The sequence below is a fragment of the Canis lupus genome, chromosome 17, assembly GCF_003254725.2.
Source record: "Canis lupus dingo isolate Sandy chromosome 17, ASM325472v2, whole genome shotgun sequence".
NCBI lineage: Eukaryota > Metazoa > Chordata > Mammalia > Carnivora > Canidae > Canis > Canis lupus.
The window spans coordinates 62,710,785-62,729,129 of NC_064259.1; the positions used below are offsets into that span (position 1 = coordinate 62,710,785).

The 18,345-nt window shown below is 37.9% G+C and overlaps 1 protein-coding gene and 1 non-coding gene across 3 annotated transcripts in view; one reads left to right on the top strand and one right to left on the bottom strand.

Annotated features, from left to right (window-relative positions):
• The window catches only part of LOC112663908 (monocarboxylate transporter 1-like), a 37,687-nt gene that overhangs the window by 1,289 nt on the left and 18,053 nt on the right, over positions 1 to 18,345 (top strand). The window lies entirely within an intron of this gene.
• Positions 9,317 to 9,421, bottom strand: LOC112665184 (U6 spliceosomal RNA). Its single transcript, XR_003140274.1, has one exon. It is a non-coding gene; the product is annotated as a U6 spliceosomal RNA (small nuclear RNA).

An 18,345-nucleotide genomic window follows, 5' to 3' on the forward strand; every position in this document is an offset into this window, starting at 1 on the left:
TATATTTTTTGCTGACCTTCTCTCCTTTATCGTTAATTTCTTTAAGGTAGTGACTATCTTCGTAGTTCCCATAGCACGAAGTTGAACGGAATATGTCTTGAGCAACTTTTTGGGTAATTACTATGGCCCAGGGGGTACTATTGTCTCCCGGATCCAGTTACATTAGTTGAATTAGCCCCAGTTCTTGTCCAGAGTGAACCACTCTTTGTCATGCCAGTTGCAGTGACCTCTTGGGAGTCCTTAACCCTTAGATTTGAGATGCCCTACCTGCAAATCAGAAATGCAGATGTTTACCTCCCTCTGTTGTGATTGCAACATGCTGATGTTTGTAGTTTGTGGTGTAGGAAACAGAATATGGCAGGGCAGTGGATTAACAATTTACTATTGGCTTTTTGTTGAAATTATTGTAAATATACTTTAAAGGAAGAGATTTTTATCTTAATGATAGTATATCCTAGAGCTTATATTATATTGTCAGCATTTTGAAACTTTTTAAGTTTATCCTGTAAGTGTTTTGAAGTAAGAAAATTTCCTTATTGACATTTTTTTAAGATTTATTTATTTAGACAGAGTGTGTACGCGGAGGGGGAGGGGCAGAGAGGAGGGTAGAGATGATCTCAAGTGGACTCCTCACTGAGCATGGAGCCCACTGTGGGGCTCCATGTCACAACCCTGAGATCATGACCTGAGCCAAAATCAAGAGTCTGACACTTAACTAACTGAGCTACCCACATGCCCCTGATACTTTAGTGTCCATAAATGCTCTCTAAAACAACTTTGCAAATAAACATTTATCTGTGCTTAGTGTAATGCTTACCTAGACAAACAATACTCAAGTTTATTATCTTTTTTAATGTTTAATAAATTAGGGTTTTGTTTGTGTGTGTGTGTATGTGTGTGTTTAGGTGGGGACAGGGTGAGGGGCAGAGGGAAAGGGACAGAGAATCTCAAGCAGACTCCTCGCTGAGCATGGAGCTAGACACAGGCTGAATCTCATAACCCTGAGAACATGTCACAAGCTGAAATCAAGAGTTGGGCTCTTAACTGACTGAGCCACCCAGGAGCCCCTAATACTCACTTTGTTAGTGTTTGGTGGATTATTAGGTCTTCTACAAAAACAAAAACAACTTTATCCCTTCTTTGAAGTAAGGGGCTCAGATGTTATAATAATGATACTAGGACTCATTCATGGAATGTTAAGTATGTATAAAAAAAGAATTGGAGACAAATTTAAAACTCTTAATTTTGGGATGAGAACTTTCAGAGTAATGAATAAAACTTTAAAATTTTAGTCTGTGGTCTTTAGTTACCAAAACCTAGGATTCATTTGTTCATAGACCTATAAACTATAAAACTTTTGAAAGGCTATTGAAGCTAATTTTGTGCTAAATCTTTCTGTGAGTAGTTCAATTTTTTTTCCAGAAAAGGAAACAACTTTCTTTGCTGGCTTCCTCTTTGTGATGTATTTTCCCAACTTGGCCTCAAAAGAACTGTGGATGCTGGCAGTGGTATACTAACATTTCTATTCAAAAGGTGGAATGTAGATGACCATAAAAAGTGCCAGTACACAGGCACCTGGGTGGCTCTGTCAGTTACGCATCTGACATTTGATTTCATCTCAGGTCATTATCTCAGGGTTTTGAGATCAAGCCCTACATTGGGCTCCATGCTCTCAGCAAGGAGCCTGCTTGAGATTCTCTCTCCCTCTCTCCCTCCCCTGGCTCGTGTACACACATACATTCTCTCTCTCTCTCTCTCTCTCTCTCTCTCTCTCTCTCAAATAAATATTAAAAAAAAAAAAAGAGCCAGTACATTTCTGCTTCAAATCCTGGGATACAATTAGTCATGTATTAAAATAGTATATTATGTTTTTATTTGGAAAATCTACTTTGGGGCAGCCCTGGTGGCTCAGCAGTTTAGCGCCACCTTCGGCTCAGGGCATGATCCTGGAGACCCAGGATCGAGTCCCACGTGGGGCTTCCTGCATGGAGCCTGCTTCTCCCTCTACTGTGCCTCTCTCTCTCTCTCTTTCTGTGTGCGTGTCTTTCATGATTAAATAAAATCTTTAAAAAAAAAAAAAAAAGGAAAATCTACTTTAGATTGCTGCTGAAAATTGTATTCTAGATTGTAATCTGGAATTCTGAGCAAACCTCCCCTGTATAGTGTAAAAAGACTGAAGGTAGAGACATAGTCTCTGAAGGTAGAGACTGTTTCTCTACCTTCTCCCTTTTTCACTATTCAGAATCTAATGTCCTTTTTAAAATATTGGGTTGGCGGGGAAGGGTCTGTATTTAGAAATCAAGCCAAAATGAATTCAAATAACAAAAACAAATTAGTTCACTTGGGAAAATTGTGTTGAGTTCATGTCTGGGTTGTGAATTTTTTTAATCCACAATTTTGCTTTTAGACCTTCAAATTGATTCACTTTTTCTTTCTGAATATGTTTTAAGACAAATATAATTATGATGAATAAAATTTTTAATACAAGACAGTTTACTATTAAGACTGTGATGAATCAGTTTTAAGTGACCAAAAACTGTGATTTTATTTTATTTTTTTTTAAAGATTTTATTTATTCATGAAAGACAGAGAGAGGCAAAGACACAGGCAGAGAGAGAAGCAGGCTCCACGCAGGGAGCCCGATGCGGGACTCGATCCAGGGACTCCAGGATCATGCCCTGGGCCGAAGGCAGATGCTCAACCTCTGAGCCACCCAGGTGTCCCAAAACTGATTTTAAAAAACAAACAGTGAAAAAATAAAAATAAAAATAAAAAAATAAAATAAAAAACAAACAGTGAGACATCATAATTGTCAAGGAAGCTTCAAAGTTTAATCACATCCAGCATGTATTTTATTAGCTATTCCAAGTGAACCTTAATGTATCAAGCAGCTCTATTGTGATTATGTATGTAAATCTTAGCATAAATATTAATAGAGCCCCTGACTAGCTCAGTCAGTAGAGCATAGGATTCTTGATCTCAGGGCTGTAAATTTGTGCCCCATGTAGGATGTAGAGATTGTCTAAAAATAAAATTTCAAAAAATAAGTATTCTGCGATGAATTAACCTTTTTTTTTTTTTTTACTCTTAATTCAGAGGAAAAACTTGTAAAAATCATGCCCTGGAGCATTTCTATTTAATGTAGTCTTAGATTGTTTCCTTTGAACTGAGATGTTAGAGTTTCTATAATTCAAGTAGAAATTTTAGGAAACTTTTTAGAAAACTTTCCTAAGGGGCAGCCCGGGTGGCTCAGCGGTTTAGCGCCACCTTTGGTCCAGGGCCTGACCCTGGAGACCCGGGATCAAGTCCCACGTCGGGCTCCCTGCATGGAGCCTGCTTCTCCCTTTGCCTGTGTCTCTGCCTGTGTGTGTGTGTGTCTCATGAATAAATAAATAAAATCTTTTAAAAAAAGAAAACTTTCCTAATATTTGAAAAAATATTAGGAAATATTTTTAAAAGATTATTTATTAGAGAGAGAGCAGGAGGAGGGGCAAAGGAAGGGAGAGAGAGAGAGAGAATCTCAAGTAGACCCCATGCTGAGTCCCTATTGCAGGGCTCGATCTCATGACTCTGAGATCATGACCTGAGCTGAAACCAAGAGTCTGACGACATTCAATTGACTGAGCCATTGAGGCACCCCCAATTTGGGAATATTTTTATGATCCTACCTCCAGCATAGGTAGGTGAAAAGTACTCTAGGACAGGTAATCTTTAGTTTCAAACAGTGGTGTGGTCTTATGGGATTATTTTGCAAATTCTGTTTCATATGTACCCTGAATTTAAAATGATCTCAAAAAAAAAAAAAAAAAAAAAAAAGATCTCTATCCAGATGAGAATGGATGCCTCAGGACTTCTTTACCAATTCATCTTAACATGGATTCCGTCTCCTTTACAAAAGGAAAGCTGCTTCACTCATCCCAGTTCTTACTCTGGTGCACTGCCCCAGGGTATAAAAATCTTTGGGAAACAAATCAAAGGGAAAAAATACAGGCTGCATAGCCCCACAGAGAGAATACTAAAAGAAGCAGGAACATATTTCACCCAGACACAAACTTCTACTATCCCTGATGGTCTTCTATCAATCTTAGAACTTGAAAGAGAGGGGATTCCTGGGTGGTTCAGCGGTTTAGTGCCTGCCTTCAGCTTGGGATGGGATCCTGGAGTCCTGGGATCAAGTCCTGGGATCGAGTCCCGGGATCGAGTCCCGGGGTCGAGTCCCGGGATAGAGTCCCGCGTTGGGCTCCCTGCTTGGAGCCTGCTTCTCCCTCTGCCTGTGTCTCATGAATAAATAAATAAAATCTTAAAAAAAAAATAACTTGGAAGAGAATAGGTTGTAATAGGAATATTTGTCAATTCACTGTTTTGAATTCAATTGAGGTCAGATCTTTCCTGACGATGAGGACTGGCCAGTTAGGTTATAGAATGGCCATCTTCCACAAACAGAATGAACCAAGTGCCAAAGTTTTGACCATGATATATTTAAAGCACATATAACACAATGTACAATAGCTAGGAACTACAAATTTGCAACTATTAAACTTACACATTTTAGTAGTCAAGGCAAAAGAGGTGCATATTTTCTAAAGTTCCTTTTGGGTCAAGACAGTTGAAAACCCCAGACTTGGGAGTCACTTGTACATACATCTAGTTCTCTTCAAAAGATGTTAGGTTAAGAGAACACAGAATGGTATAAATTAGGACTTTATATCATTCAGTATTTTGTTTGATTTTTTTCTTATGCCTCAAATCAAATGTGAATCTTCTAAAAGACTATAGTTGTGGGATGCCTGGGTGGCTCAGCAGTTGAGCATCTGCCTTTGGCTCGGGGTGTGATCCCAGGTCCAGGGATCGGATCCCACATAGGGCTCCCTGCAGGGAGCCTGCTTCTCCCTCTGCCTGTGTCTCTGCCTCTCTCTGTGTGTCTCTCATGAATAAATAAATAAAATATTAAAAAGAAAAAACTATAGTTGTGAAAGAAAATTAACTTGGTAGCTCTGTCTAAAAAGACCCCATAAAGGATATTATGGGTTGCAATACTGTTTCTCAGAGCAAAACCAGAAATCTAGCTTGGGACAAAGTTCCTGCATCAGAACCAACCAGTGCCTTTACCAAGGATGAATTCTGCTTTGGGAAATCAGACCCTAGTGACATTGTGGAGACTTTGAAATGGCTTCTACATCAGCCATATCTCTTTTGTAGGGAAATGGACAATATGTTCTGTATTCTTTCAAGACTTTCACTTTGTTTGCTCCATCAGCAAATGGGAATGTAGGAAAAGTTGTATTTCTGATCAGACTCATTCTTATGAATAGTCAAAATAATTGGAGGAAGACTGAAGGAGATGACTCTATAATTGCTATCAAGCCCTAGAACAATGGTGGCCTCCTGTACAGATTTGTTTCCATCAATTTCTGGGCTAAAGCAGCTACTTGGAAAGTTCTAAATGTTAGGAGATGTCTGGGCCATTTGTCCCAAATCACTTAGAGGATTTGAAGCAATCTTATTAGTGGAAGTTCCTGCTCTGGTCATATCTCAGGCCTATTCTTCTGGCCAGGAGGTCCTGGGGAAGTTTGGGGCAAGGTCAGAGTTTTTCAAGGAACACTGTGGAAGAAGTCTCAAATTCCTCTGGAGGAACAGAAGCAATATGAAAAGTTTGTCCAAGCTCCTGCTTTTTGTGATGGCATTGCCTTTACATGTGCATGGGTGGATGTATGTGTTTAAATGAGATTCCAAAATAAAGTAGCATTTCTTAGATATCTGTGTACATATATACATATTATGGAGAATAACTAGTCTTGTAGGATAATTTTTCATATCTTGTATTTTTAATTGACAATCTAAAATAGATAAAGCATTTTCTGGATATTGTGGATGACCATCCTTTTAGAAGAGAAGTACTAAAAGAAGAGAGAAGTACTGTGTATTTGTTTAAAAGCAACCCTGGGGCGCCTGGGTGGCTCAGTTGGTTAAATGGCTGCCTTCAGCTCAGCTTATGATCCTGGGGTCCTGGGATCAAGCCCCACATTGGTCTCCCTGCTCCTTGGAGGGCTGGCTTCTCCTGCTCCTTCTACCCCTCCCCTGCTTGTGTACGCGTGTGCGCTCTCTCTCTCTCTCTCTCTCTCTCTCTCAAAAAATCTTTTAAAAAAAACAAAAGCAATGCAGATACCAAATGTTATGGATTTAAGTGTGCAGACTGGTGAAGATATGGAAGCATACTTAATATTTAATAACAGATTTACACAAATGTAGATCAGGTGGTTTTATAGTAAAATGTTTATACTTTAAACACTGTAAAAGAAATTTTATATTAGTTTAAATAGAAAAAAGCATGTAGTAGCATAGGCATATTCACTATGACAGCATTAACCTAGTTATGCCAAAACATTCGTCCTGTAAATTCATGTTCATTTCAGTGATTTTGTTTAGTATTACTTTACCTAATATGTACATATATACATAATAATTCGTCAACCCAGCAATCCATAAGAATTTTCGTTCCTCCTCTTTTATTTTTTATTTTTTTTATTTTTTTTTTTTTCGTTCCTCCTCTTTTAGAAAGGATCTGTACTATGTTAAAGCACATGTGTTTGGGAATCAAATTCACTTGTATTTTAGTGTGGGCTCTACCATGTAACAACTTTATGTACCTCTTCATCAGTAAAGTGGGGCTTCATTAAATTTTACAACTATAATTACCTACTATCTGCCAGAACCTATTCTAAGATAATGAAAGCATATCACTGAACACAATAGATACAGTCTCTGCTCACAGTTTACTAGAAGAGGCAGGCAAACACATTATAGCATAGGTGCCATGCACATAGAAGTACATGTAACAAAGATGCCAAGCCTACCCCTGGCATCTGAGACTTGAAAGATATGGCAGTTAGTCAGGTGATGGGAGAACCAGTACAAGACACAAGGAATAGGAATGTGCACAAGGCAGAAGGTGAGAGAGCCTGGTACTTGGAAGAACAACATGTCTTCCATTAAGGCTCCAGCATAATATATGATGGAAGCCAGGAAGAGGGTAAGTTTGGAGAGGTAAGCAAGCATGAGATTAGGTAAATTTTGAATGCTCTATTAAGAAATTATCCTGAGGGTGGTATATCTGGAGCCATAGAAGACTTTTCAGAAAAGGAGCAACATGACCAAGCTTTACTTTCAGAATATCACTTGGGCTGCCAAGGAGAGAATGAAATGGAGAGGCAGAAATGTGACTGGTAGGGAAACAAATTAGGAGACTATTGCATCACCCCATGGGAGATGGCAACCTGTTCTAAGGTGTAGTGGCTATGAGTGGAGAGAAGGACAAATTCAGGAACTGTTCAGATTGGTCAGGTATGTGGTATGAGGGCAAATGAGAGAAGGTTGGCTCCCAGGTTCTGGATTGGCTAGTGATTTGAGCTGGAAATAGGCAGTTGAGTCATCACCTTGATGATACTGAAGCCACTGGTGTAGATGAGTTCTGAGTCTGCAGAATGTTGATTTGGATGGTGGGTGTGGAGTGCCACGTTCAGGGCCTGACTAGGATTCATTGTCTCTTCTGGCTAGATCACTCTCCTTTTTTATTTGTTCATCAAATATTTGTTGAGTATATAGTATTACATGCCAAAGGGCTAGGGACATATCACTGTAAAAAGTCCCTGTTTTGATGCAGCTTATTTTTTAGCATAGCAAGACTGGCAACACTAAGAGGTAACATAATCTAGCCATTAAGAGCACACACTTGGGAGCCATTCTGTTCAGGTTTGAATCCCAGCTCTGCCATGTCCTGAGCAAGCTACTAACCTTTCTGTTCCTCAGTTCACCCAACTCTAAATTGGGAATAGTAATAGTGCTTAGTGCATAGGGTTATTGAGAGCATTAAACTAATCAAAGTGCTTAAATCTAATGCCTGCACCATAGAAAGCGCTATATGAGGGTTTTCTATTATTTAGATAGTCTTTTAGGCAGATGCTATGGAGAAAATGGAGTGGGAAGTGGGAGATTGATCTACCATGGTCCAGAAAAGCCTCCCTGATATAGGAACATTTAAACAAAAACTTAATTGAAATGATTTTGGTGTTAACAAAATTATAGGCAGAGATAAGAATAAATCCAGAAACCGTAAAGAGCAAGCATGTTTGACATCCTTAAAGATAGTAAGAAAACCAGTGTAGCTGGAGTGGTATGAGCCAGAAGGGACAATAGGTAGGAAATAAAGTAAGGAAAGTTACATAGGGCCTTTGTAGCATTTAAAAACTTTGGCTTTCCGTTCTTTCCATTCTGTGACTGGACCTCATGCTTCTGAAGTAGGTATGTGAGTTAGATCCAGGCAGTCAAAGCTTACACAATGATTAGCCCTTATTGAAACAAGCACTTACTCAAAGCTAATTATGTTGCTAGAGTGAACATTCTGGGAATTCTGTTGCCAAGAAAAAAGGTAGGATTGTTGTTGAGAATGTGTAAATTTGGAGTTACTGGCAGTCTTCTTGCCTCAATGAGTTGAGGGCCTAAGAGTGGAAACAATGTAGAAGAAAGTAGAAATATAAAGAGGGAAATATTGCTGACCACATCATTTGGTCCTTGGAGCAGGCTGTGCCAGAGTCTGAACCCCCACCTTAGATTTCGTGGTTACATGAGCCTCTTAAGCATTTTATTTTTGTTAAAGTCAGATTAGATTATGTTTTTGGTCACTTGCCAACCAAATTAAAGTAAGCAGAAGAAATGGAGTCATTGAGTCAAACTGAAAAGCAGTAAATGGCCTGTGAGAAAGGAAGAAAATCCAGAGTGAAGTCAAAGAAAGAGAGCATTTAAGACTACATTTTTAATGATTTTAACAATGTGTGGTAAATGTAATTAATGTTAAAGCAAGGACACATGAAATTTGTCCAAAAATCCTGGTGAAAGTATCCAGCACAAAATAGATAATTAAGGAACAGTTTCTATAATGGTAAAAATATATGTCATCTGCCATCAAATTGCAAACTCCTTGGGAGCAGGAACCATATTTTAATTTATGTTGTCTTTAGTAAATTAAATGAAGTCACTCAAATGTTTGACTTGCATTTACTCTATATTATGCCTTGTATATGTGAGTTAGTAGTTGGGAGATAAGCCTGGGACCAACAACAAAGAAAGATAATCATAGCCCCCCACATTAAGCCAGGGATCCTGGCAGAGGCTAAAGTCATCCAGGGCCTTAATGTTCCCTAGCTTCTGGGAGATGTATATTTCTTTCTGGAAGAAAGTGCCTTCAATTTGTGCCCTCTGGTTTCTCAGAGATTAAGGTCTACCACCTAAGCCTATAACATTACCAAAAGAACGGCATGGGAAAAATTTTTTTTATTATGAATTCATGAATTTGTGTGTTATCCTTGTGCAGGGGCAATGCTAACCTCTGTATCTTCCAAATTTAGTATATGTGCTGCCCAAGCAAGCATCAAATGGAAAAATTGAGAAACACATCATCATTAGGAGATTTCAACATACCTCTCTTCACCTATTGCTACATGAAACAGGAAATAGTAAAGATTTAGAAGATTTGAATAAAACAAAAGTTTGATTCAACAAATAAGCAATTCAAACCCAACTGCTAAAAATGTGCATTCTTTGGGCAGCCCCGGTGGCGCAGCAGCGGTTTAGCGCGCTGCCTGCAGCCCAGGGCGTGATCCTGGAGACCCGGGATCGAGTCCCACGTCAGGCTCTCTGTGTGGTGCCTGCTTCTCCCTCTGCCTGTGTCTCTGCCTCTCTCTCTCTCTGTCTCTATGAATAAATAAAATAAAATATTTTTAAAAAAGGAAATTATTTTAAAAAATAAAAATAAAAAATAAAAATGTGCATTCTTTTCAAGCATACATGGGATATTTTCAAATAGTAATGTACCAGCCCATAAATGCCAGTCTCATCAAATTGCACCAACCAAGTCATCTTACCACAATGTTGTTAATCATAAGTCAGTAGAACAAAGCAAAATATTTCCTTTGAAGATTTAAAAAACTCTGAATAACTAGTTTATGTCAAAGGAGAAATCACAATGGGAATTTTCTAAACACTTGGAACAAACAATAGTGAAAATACTAAAAAATTAGATAATTGGGGCACCTGGGTGGCATAGTCAGTTAGGTGTCCAACTCTTGGTTTTGGCTCAGATCATGATCTTAGGGTTGTAAGATCAAGCTCCACATCAGACTCTCTCTAAAATAAATAAATCTTAAGAATGCCTGGGTGGCTTAGGTGGTTAAATGTCTGCCTTTGGCCCAAGTCATGATCTCCAGGTCCTGGGATCCAGCCCCACAACTGGCTCCCAGCTCAGTAGGGAGTCGTCTTCACCCTCTCCCTCTGCCTTTTCCCCTGCTTATTCTCTCTCTGCTTCTGTCTCTCAAATGAAGAAATAAATATTTTAAAAAATAAATCTTAAAAAATAGATAGTATACAGTAAAGTGAAACATAGAGGGAAATATGTAGTCTTATAGTATTCAATTTATAGTATTTTAAGTCTTGTAGTGCTTGAATTGGAAAAGTAGGGCTAATCCACCTTATGTTTAAAATAGAACAGAATAAATTCCAAAAATGTAAGTGAGCATAAGGATGATTATAAAAAAAAAAGATGATTATAAAAGTAGTATCAGAAATCAATGAGAAAGGGGGTGAGAGAACAATAAAAAGTCAATAAACCTGAGAATAGTCTTTTTTTTTAAGTAAACTCTATGCCCAGCTTGAGGTTTGAATTCACAACCCCAAGATCAAGACCCACATACTAAACTGAGGATGTTCTTTGAAGAAAACTGATAAAATAAAAAAAAAAAAAGAAAACTGATAAAATAGATAAACTTCTAAGATTAATAGGGGGAAAGAAGACCCAATTTTTTTTTAAAGATTTTATTTATTTATTCGTAGAAACACAGAGAGAGAATGAGAGGCAGAGACACAGGCAGAGGGAGAAGCAGGCCTCATGCAGAGAGCCTGATGTGGGACTCCATCCCAGGTCTCCAGGATCATGCCCTGGGCTGCAGGCGGCGCTAAACCGCTGTGTCACCAGGGCTGCCCAGAAGACCCAAATATTAATGATAAACGGAATATAACTACAGACCCATAAAGAGATTAAAATATAAAAATTCTGTGCCTGTAAATTTGAAAACCTTAACAAATTGGAAGAAGTTATAGAAAAATATGAAGAAAGATTCAAAATGCCATCATAGGAATGGAGAGAGACCTATAATTGTTAAGGAAATGGAAATAGATGATTTGAAATCTCCCAGAAAGAAAATACAAGGTCTAGGTGTTTTTTACAAATAAATTCTACCAGTCTTTCAAGGGACAGATCATTCCAATCTTATATAATCTCTTCCTGAGATGAGGGAAAAGAACAGCTCTAAACTCACTTTGTGACTCTAATATAATTTTGATACTGCAATCAGAAAAGGACAGTATGAGAAGGGAAAATTATGTTTTCAAATAATTTATAGACACAGTTCAAAAAATCCAAACTAAATATTGGCACATTTAATTTAGAAATGTATTAAGAAGATAATATATTGTGACCAAGTTGAGACTACCCAAGGAATGCAAGATGGTTTAACATATAAATATAAATATAAATATATATGTTATTAACTGCTTTTACAGATGAAAGAAGAAATGTCATGTGAAGGCATTTTAAAGAATTCTGTGGTCATTCAATTTAAAATAAATTCCTAATTAGCTAAGAATAAAACTTTCTATATCTGATAGCATATCTACGAAACTCTGGAGTAAATACTTTTCTTGATGATGAAACGTCATATACATCACCTTTAAAATCATAAAACAGGGCTGAATTGTGTCACTTCAAAATTCATATGTTGAAGACCTAACCCCCAGCAGCTCAGAATATGACGGTATTTGGAGATAGAGCCTTTAAAATTTAAGGTAAAGTGATGTTATATGAGTAGGCCCTAATTCAATGTGACTAGTATCCTAATAAAAAGAGGAGAGGGGAGCCCCTGGATGGCTCGCTCAGTCAGTTAAGTGTCTGGTTTTGGCATGTCATGATCTCAGAGTCCTGGGATTGAGCCCCACATCAGGCTCCAGGCTCAGCAAGGAGTCTGCTTCTCCCATTCCCTCTATTATTCCTTCACCCTCTACCCCTCACTCCACTTGTGCTCTCTCTCCATCTCAAATAAATAAAATATTAAAAAAAAAAAAAAAAAGAGGAGAGACACCAGAACTTGCACACAGAGAAATAACAATGTGAATAGATAGTAACAGGGTAGCTGTCTACAAACCAAGGACAGAGGCCTCAGAAGAAACCAAACCTGCTTACACTTGATCTGGTACTTCTAGCCTCCGGAATTGTAAGAAAATAAATTTCTATTGTTTAAACCACTTAGTCTGTGGTATTTATTATGGCAGCCTTAGCCTTCACTTCATTTGATAGTGAACCCAGCACAGTAAGATAGGGAAAAAAGGTGTGAGAATTAGAAAGGAGGAAACCAAATTATAATAATCCCAGGTAAAGTGCACCTGGTGGCTCAGTTGGTTGGACTTCTGACTCTTGATTGCAGCTGGGCCATGATCTTGGGGTCATGAAATCGAGCCCCCAGTCAGGCTCTGCTCTCAGCAGGAAGTCTGCTTGAAATTCTCTCTCTCCCCTTCCCTCTGCCCTTCCTCCTGCTCTCTTTCTCTCAAATAAATAAATCTTGGAAAAAAATAATCCCAGGTAATATGATTGTCTATGTAGAAAACCTTAAAGAATATACTAGTTAACTATTAAAAATAATAAAACATTTACAAGTTTTTCAAATTAAAAATCAGTATACAAAAATCAGTTCTGGTGGTACTTCTGTAATGATGGAGTGAGGCTCCCTGAAAATCTGTTCCTCCATAAAAGCAATGAGAACACTGATAAAAAAATTCTAAAATCATCTTTTTTGAACTCAAAATTAACCAAAGGTTTATAACAACCTAATGAATATGTACATAAGAAAATAGCTGAATCTAAGAATAGCAAGATTCGTGATGTTTAACCAGTCCCATGATGGGACTCATCCTTTTCTCTCCAGTTTTGTAAAATCATTAAAAACAAATAACTTCACAATCACAGTAGCCATGAAAACCAGCAGCCTAATTAGCACCTAGTGGGGCAGAATGGGTTTGGAACCCTCTAAAAAGCCCCATTTTCAGAGAATTGTCATTATTTAACGTATCTGATTCCTCATTAACCCCCAATCAGAGGGCTTATCTTTATTTGACCTGATTCAAAGCTTGCTTAGTGTGAACAGCCTTTTCCCCAGGACATTTGTTGAAAAAAATCAGAGGCAATTGCTTAACATCTCAACTGCCTGAGTTGGAAAAACAACTGGGGCAAACAAAAAGCTGATCAAACACCTAAAAGGAAAGTCTTGTGAATAAAATATCCATAGGGGATTTTGAAAAACTCTGACATAATCCTGGGACTCTAGAAGGTCATACACATGTGACTATACCCATGTTCAGGAAGGACCTGAGAAAGCCTGAATTTCCCACCACTGCCTCACCTTGAAGCCCTGGGCAAGCAGGAACTGAAGACTAATGTAGAGGTGTAAGCTGCCTGCTAGAGACTTGAAAATATTCCCCACCATACACGAAATGCCCTTTGGCAATACCTGGGTGATATCCTGATTCAAGGCATTTCAGGAAGTCTTTGTTCAATTGTTGACTTAACACTAAGCGAAACTGAGCAGAAATTTCAGTGACCACATATGACAACAAAACAAAACAAACCAACAACTACAAAGTTCACAGACGTTGTTCAGGAAGTCATTAAACAAAAGGCAATAACATCATCAACACAAACCACAAACAGTGATAACAACTAACCCTGGGGAGGGGGGAATCCCTGGGTAGCTCAGCGGTTTAGCTCCTGCCTTTGGCCCAGGGTGTGATCCTGGAGTCCCGGGATCAAGTCACACATCGGGCTCCCTGCATGGAGCCTGCTTCTCCCTCTGCCTGTATCTCTGCCTCTCTCTCTCTCTCTCTGTCTCTCATGAATGAATAAATAAAATCTTTAAAACAAAACAAAACACTGGGGAGGGAGGGAATCTGATTCCCAGAGCTTCCACATATGTAAAATGTCCAGTTATCAAGAACAACAACAAAAATATGAGACACAAAAGAAACAGGAAGTATGGTCTACACAGGAGGAAAAATCGTTCAATAGAAACTATCCCTAAGGAAGCCCAGATATTGGACTTACTAGACAAAATCTTTAAATTAGCTATTATAAATATGTTCAAATAATTATAGAAAACATCTCTAAAGAACTGAAGGTATGAGAACAATGTCTTACCAAATAGAGACTATCAATCAATAAAGAGTAATTATGAAAAAGAACCAAATAGAAGTTTGGAGTAGAAAAGTACAATAACTGAATGAAATACTTCGGAGAGGACCCCATAAGCAGACTTGAGCTGGCAGAAGGAAGATTCCGTGAACTTAAATATAGGTCAGTTGATATTATCAAGTCAAAGAAAAGAGAATGAAGAAAAATGAATAGAATCCCAGAGACCTGTGGAACATCAACTGTACAAACATATGCATAATAGGAACCTCAGAAGAAAATGAAAGAAAGGGACAGAAAAAAACATTTTAAGATATAATGGCCAAAAATTCTGCAAATTTGATGAAAAACAATCTACATATCCAAGAAGCTCCACAAACTCTAATAAACTCAGAGATCCACAAAGGGACACATTACAATCTTCCAAAAGTGAAAGACAATTCTGAAAGTAGCAAGAGAGAAGCAATTCATCACAAATGATTCTCAGCTAGTTTTTTTTTTTTTTTTAAGATTTTTATTTGAGACAGAGTGAGAGAGGACAAGTGGGGAAATGGGTGAAGACTGAGGGAGCTGAACAGGGAGCCTGACACAGGGCTCCATCCCAGGATCCTGAGACCATGACCTGAGCTGAAATCAGATGCTTAACTGACAGAGCCACTCAGGTGCCCTATAACAGCTATTTTTTAAGTTAAAAGTCATGGAAGCTGGGGTGCCTGGGTGGCTCAGTCAGTTGAGCATTTGACTCTTGATTTCAGTTTGAGTCATGATCTCAGGGTTGTGGCATCAAGCCCCAAATTGGGCTACATGCTCAGCACAGAGTTTTCTTGGGATTCTCTCTCTCCCTCCCTCTCCCCACTGCTGCTCCTTCTCCCACTCACTCTCTCTAAAGAAAGAAGAAGAAGAAGAAGAAAAAACCCAAAGAAACCATGGAAAAAGAACACAGTGGGATGAAATATTCAAAGTGCTGAAACAAAAAGACTGTCCACCAAGAATTCTATAGCCAGTAAAACTAACCTTCAAAATGAATAGGAGAGGGGGATCCCTGGGTGGCTCAGCGGTTTGGCGCCTGCCTTTGGCCCAGGGCGCGATCCTGGAGTCCCAGGATCAAGTCCCACATCGGGGTCCCGGCATGGAGCCTGCTTCTCCCTCCTCCTGTGTCTCTGCCTCTTTCTCTCTCTATGTCTATCATAAATAAATAAATAAATAAATAAATAAATAAATAAATAAATAAATAAATCTTTTTAAAAAAATAAATAGGAAGGTTAAACATTCCCAGATAAACAAAAACTGAGAGAATTCATTGCCTGCCATCCTGCACTACAAAAAATACCAAAAAATGTCCTTCATGTTGCATTGAAAGGACACTAGAATCCACATAAAAAAATACAGAACACCAATAAAGGTAAGTACATAAATAAATATAAAAGACTGTATACGTTTATTTTTTATTTGTAACTTTTTCTTTTTTTTTTAATTTTTATTTTTTTTTGTAACTTTTTTCTTCTACCTGATTTGAAAGATGACTATATATAGCAAACATTACAATTTATGGGCTTATAATGTATAATGATGTAATTTGTATGGCAATGATACTATAAAAATGAGGAAGAAGTGGGTATAGGAGCACAGTTTTTGTATGCTACTGCAACTAAGTTGGTATTAATCCACACTAGATTGTTTTAAATTAAGATATTAATTGGAGACTGACCTGGGTGGCACAGTCAGTTAAGTGTCTGACTCTTGATTTTGCTCAGGTCATGATCTCATGGGTTGTGAGACTGAGTCCCATGTGAAGCTCTGTGCACAGCAGGGAGTCTGTTGGGATTCACTCTCTCCCTCTCCCTTAGCCCCTCCCCACTGTATGTGCATGCTCACTCTCTCTGAAATAAATAAATCTTCAAAAAAAATTAATTGCAATCCACAGACAACTACTAAGAGAATAGCAAAAATAGAGTGAAGTAAACAAGGTAATTAAAGGGGCAAACTAAAAAATATCTGTTTAACATAAAAGAAGACCTTGATGGAGAAATAGAGAAACAAAAAAGACATTAGACTTAGAGAAAACAAATAGGAAAATGGCAGACTTAAATCCTATCTTATCAGTAATTACATCAGATGTCTTCTTTGGAGAAATGTCTATTCATGTCTTTTGCCCATTTCTCAGTTGGATTCTTTGATTTTTTTTGATGTTGAATTGTTAGTTCTTTATATATTTTGGATACTAACCCTTTATCAGAGATGTCATTTGCAAATACCTTCTCCCATTCAGTAGGTTGTCTTTTTGTTTCCTTTGCTATGCAGAAGCTTTTTATTCTGATGTAGTCCTTATATTTTATTTTTGCTTTTGTTTCTCTTACATCAGGAGACATATCTAGAAAAATGTTGTTATGGCTGATGTCAGAAAAATTACTGTTTGTGCTCTCTTTTAGGATTTTTATGGTTTCAGGTCTCACATTAGGTTCTTATTCCATTTTGAGTTTATTTTTGTGTATCGTATAGGAAAACTTCATTCTTTTGCATGTAGCTGTCCAACTTTCCCAGCACCATTTGTTGAATTTGGAGATGAACCTTTAAAGACTTAATTAAGGTAAAATGATGTTATATGGGTAGGCCCTAATCCAATATGACTAGTATAAAAAGAAGACAGAGGAGTGTGTGAATGGCTCAGTTGATTAAGTATTTGCCTTCAGCTCAGGTCATGATCTTAGGGTTCTGAGATTGAGCCCCATATCAGTCTCCCTGCTCAGCAGGGAGTCTGCTTCTCCCTCTCCCTCTGCCCCTTTCCCCTGCTTGTGTTCTCTCTTTCTCTCTCAAATATATAAATAAAATCCTTAAACAAAATAAACAGATGAGAAAAAAAAGATATACTATGCAAACAGTAACTGAAGGAAAGCAAGAATGACTATGAGAAAATCAGGCAAAATAGATTAAGACAAAAATTGTTACTAGACACAATTGTGTTATGGTCAATCCATCAAGAAGACATCACAACTATAAATAAATACAAACCTAACAACAGAGCCCCAAAATACATGAAGCAAAAACTGATGGAATTAAAGGAGAAAATAGACAACTTAATAATAATAGTTGGAGATTCAACAACGATTTAATAGAACAACTACACAGAAAATCAAAGATATAGAAGACTTGAGCAACACTCTGAGTAAACCAAAAAACATTCATAAAACACTTCACCCAACAACAGTAGAGTATACAATGAAATATTCATGGAACCTTTTCAGGATAGAGCAATGTATTAGGCCACAAATATGTCTCCATATATTTAAAAGGACTCCAATGTGTTCTCTGACCACAGTGAAGTGAACTTGATCCCTGCTCAGTGAGGAGTCTGCTTCTCTCTCTCTCTCCCTCTGCCCCTTCTCCTCTGCTCATGCTCTCTCTCTCTCAAATATTAAATGAAGTCTTAAAAAAAATCCTCCCTCCCTTTCTGCTCTCTCTCACTCTTCCTCTCTTCCCCTTTCTAAAAAAAAAATCTCAAAGTTAATAACTTTTTACCTTAAGAAACTTGAAAAACAGCTAAATGCAAAGCAAACAGAATAAAGGAAATAATAAAGATTAGAAAATACATAAATGAACTAGAAAGTACAAAAATAACAAAAATTCAATGAAACCGAAAGATGGTTTTTAGAAAGAGAAAAAAAAGTGACAAACTTTTAACTAAACTACCAGGGGAAAGAAGAAAGAGAAGACACAAATTACTAAAACCAGAAATGCGGGTACATTATGTGTAATGAAGAATTAACCTCACCCATAGAGAGATCTGGCCTTTGCCCTGGCAACTGCAGTTTGGTCTCTAGGCCTCTGAAACTCCTGCCTAATAAGAGTATATTTGTTTGCCCGGGGCCTTTGGCCATATTGTATTATTTCCAACCTTCAAAAGAACTAGAGACTAAAGATATTAGCTCACCTATTGGGAAGAGCTGCAGACTGATCAAGCTCCATTGAAAACTCTGGACACTTAAGATTTGAGTGAGCTTTTCTGGTTGGTAACACTCTGTATTGTCACTGGGAAGAGTTAATGGTATCCAGGACCATGAGAAGAG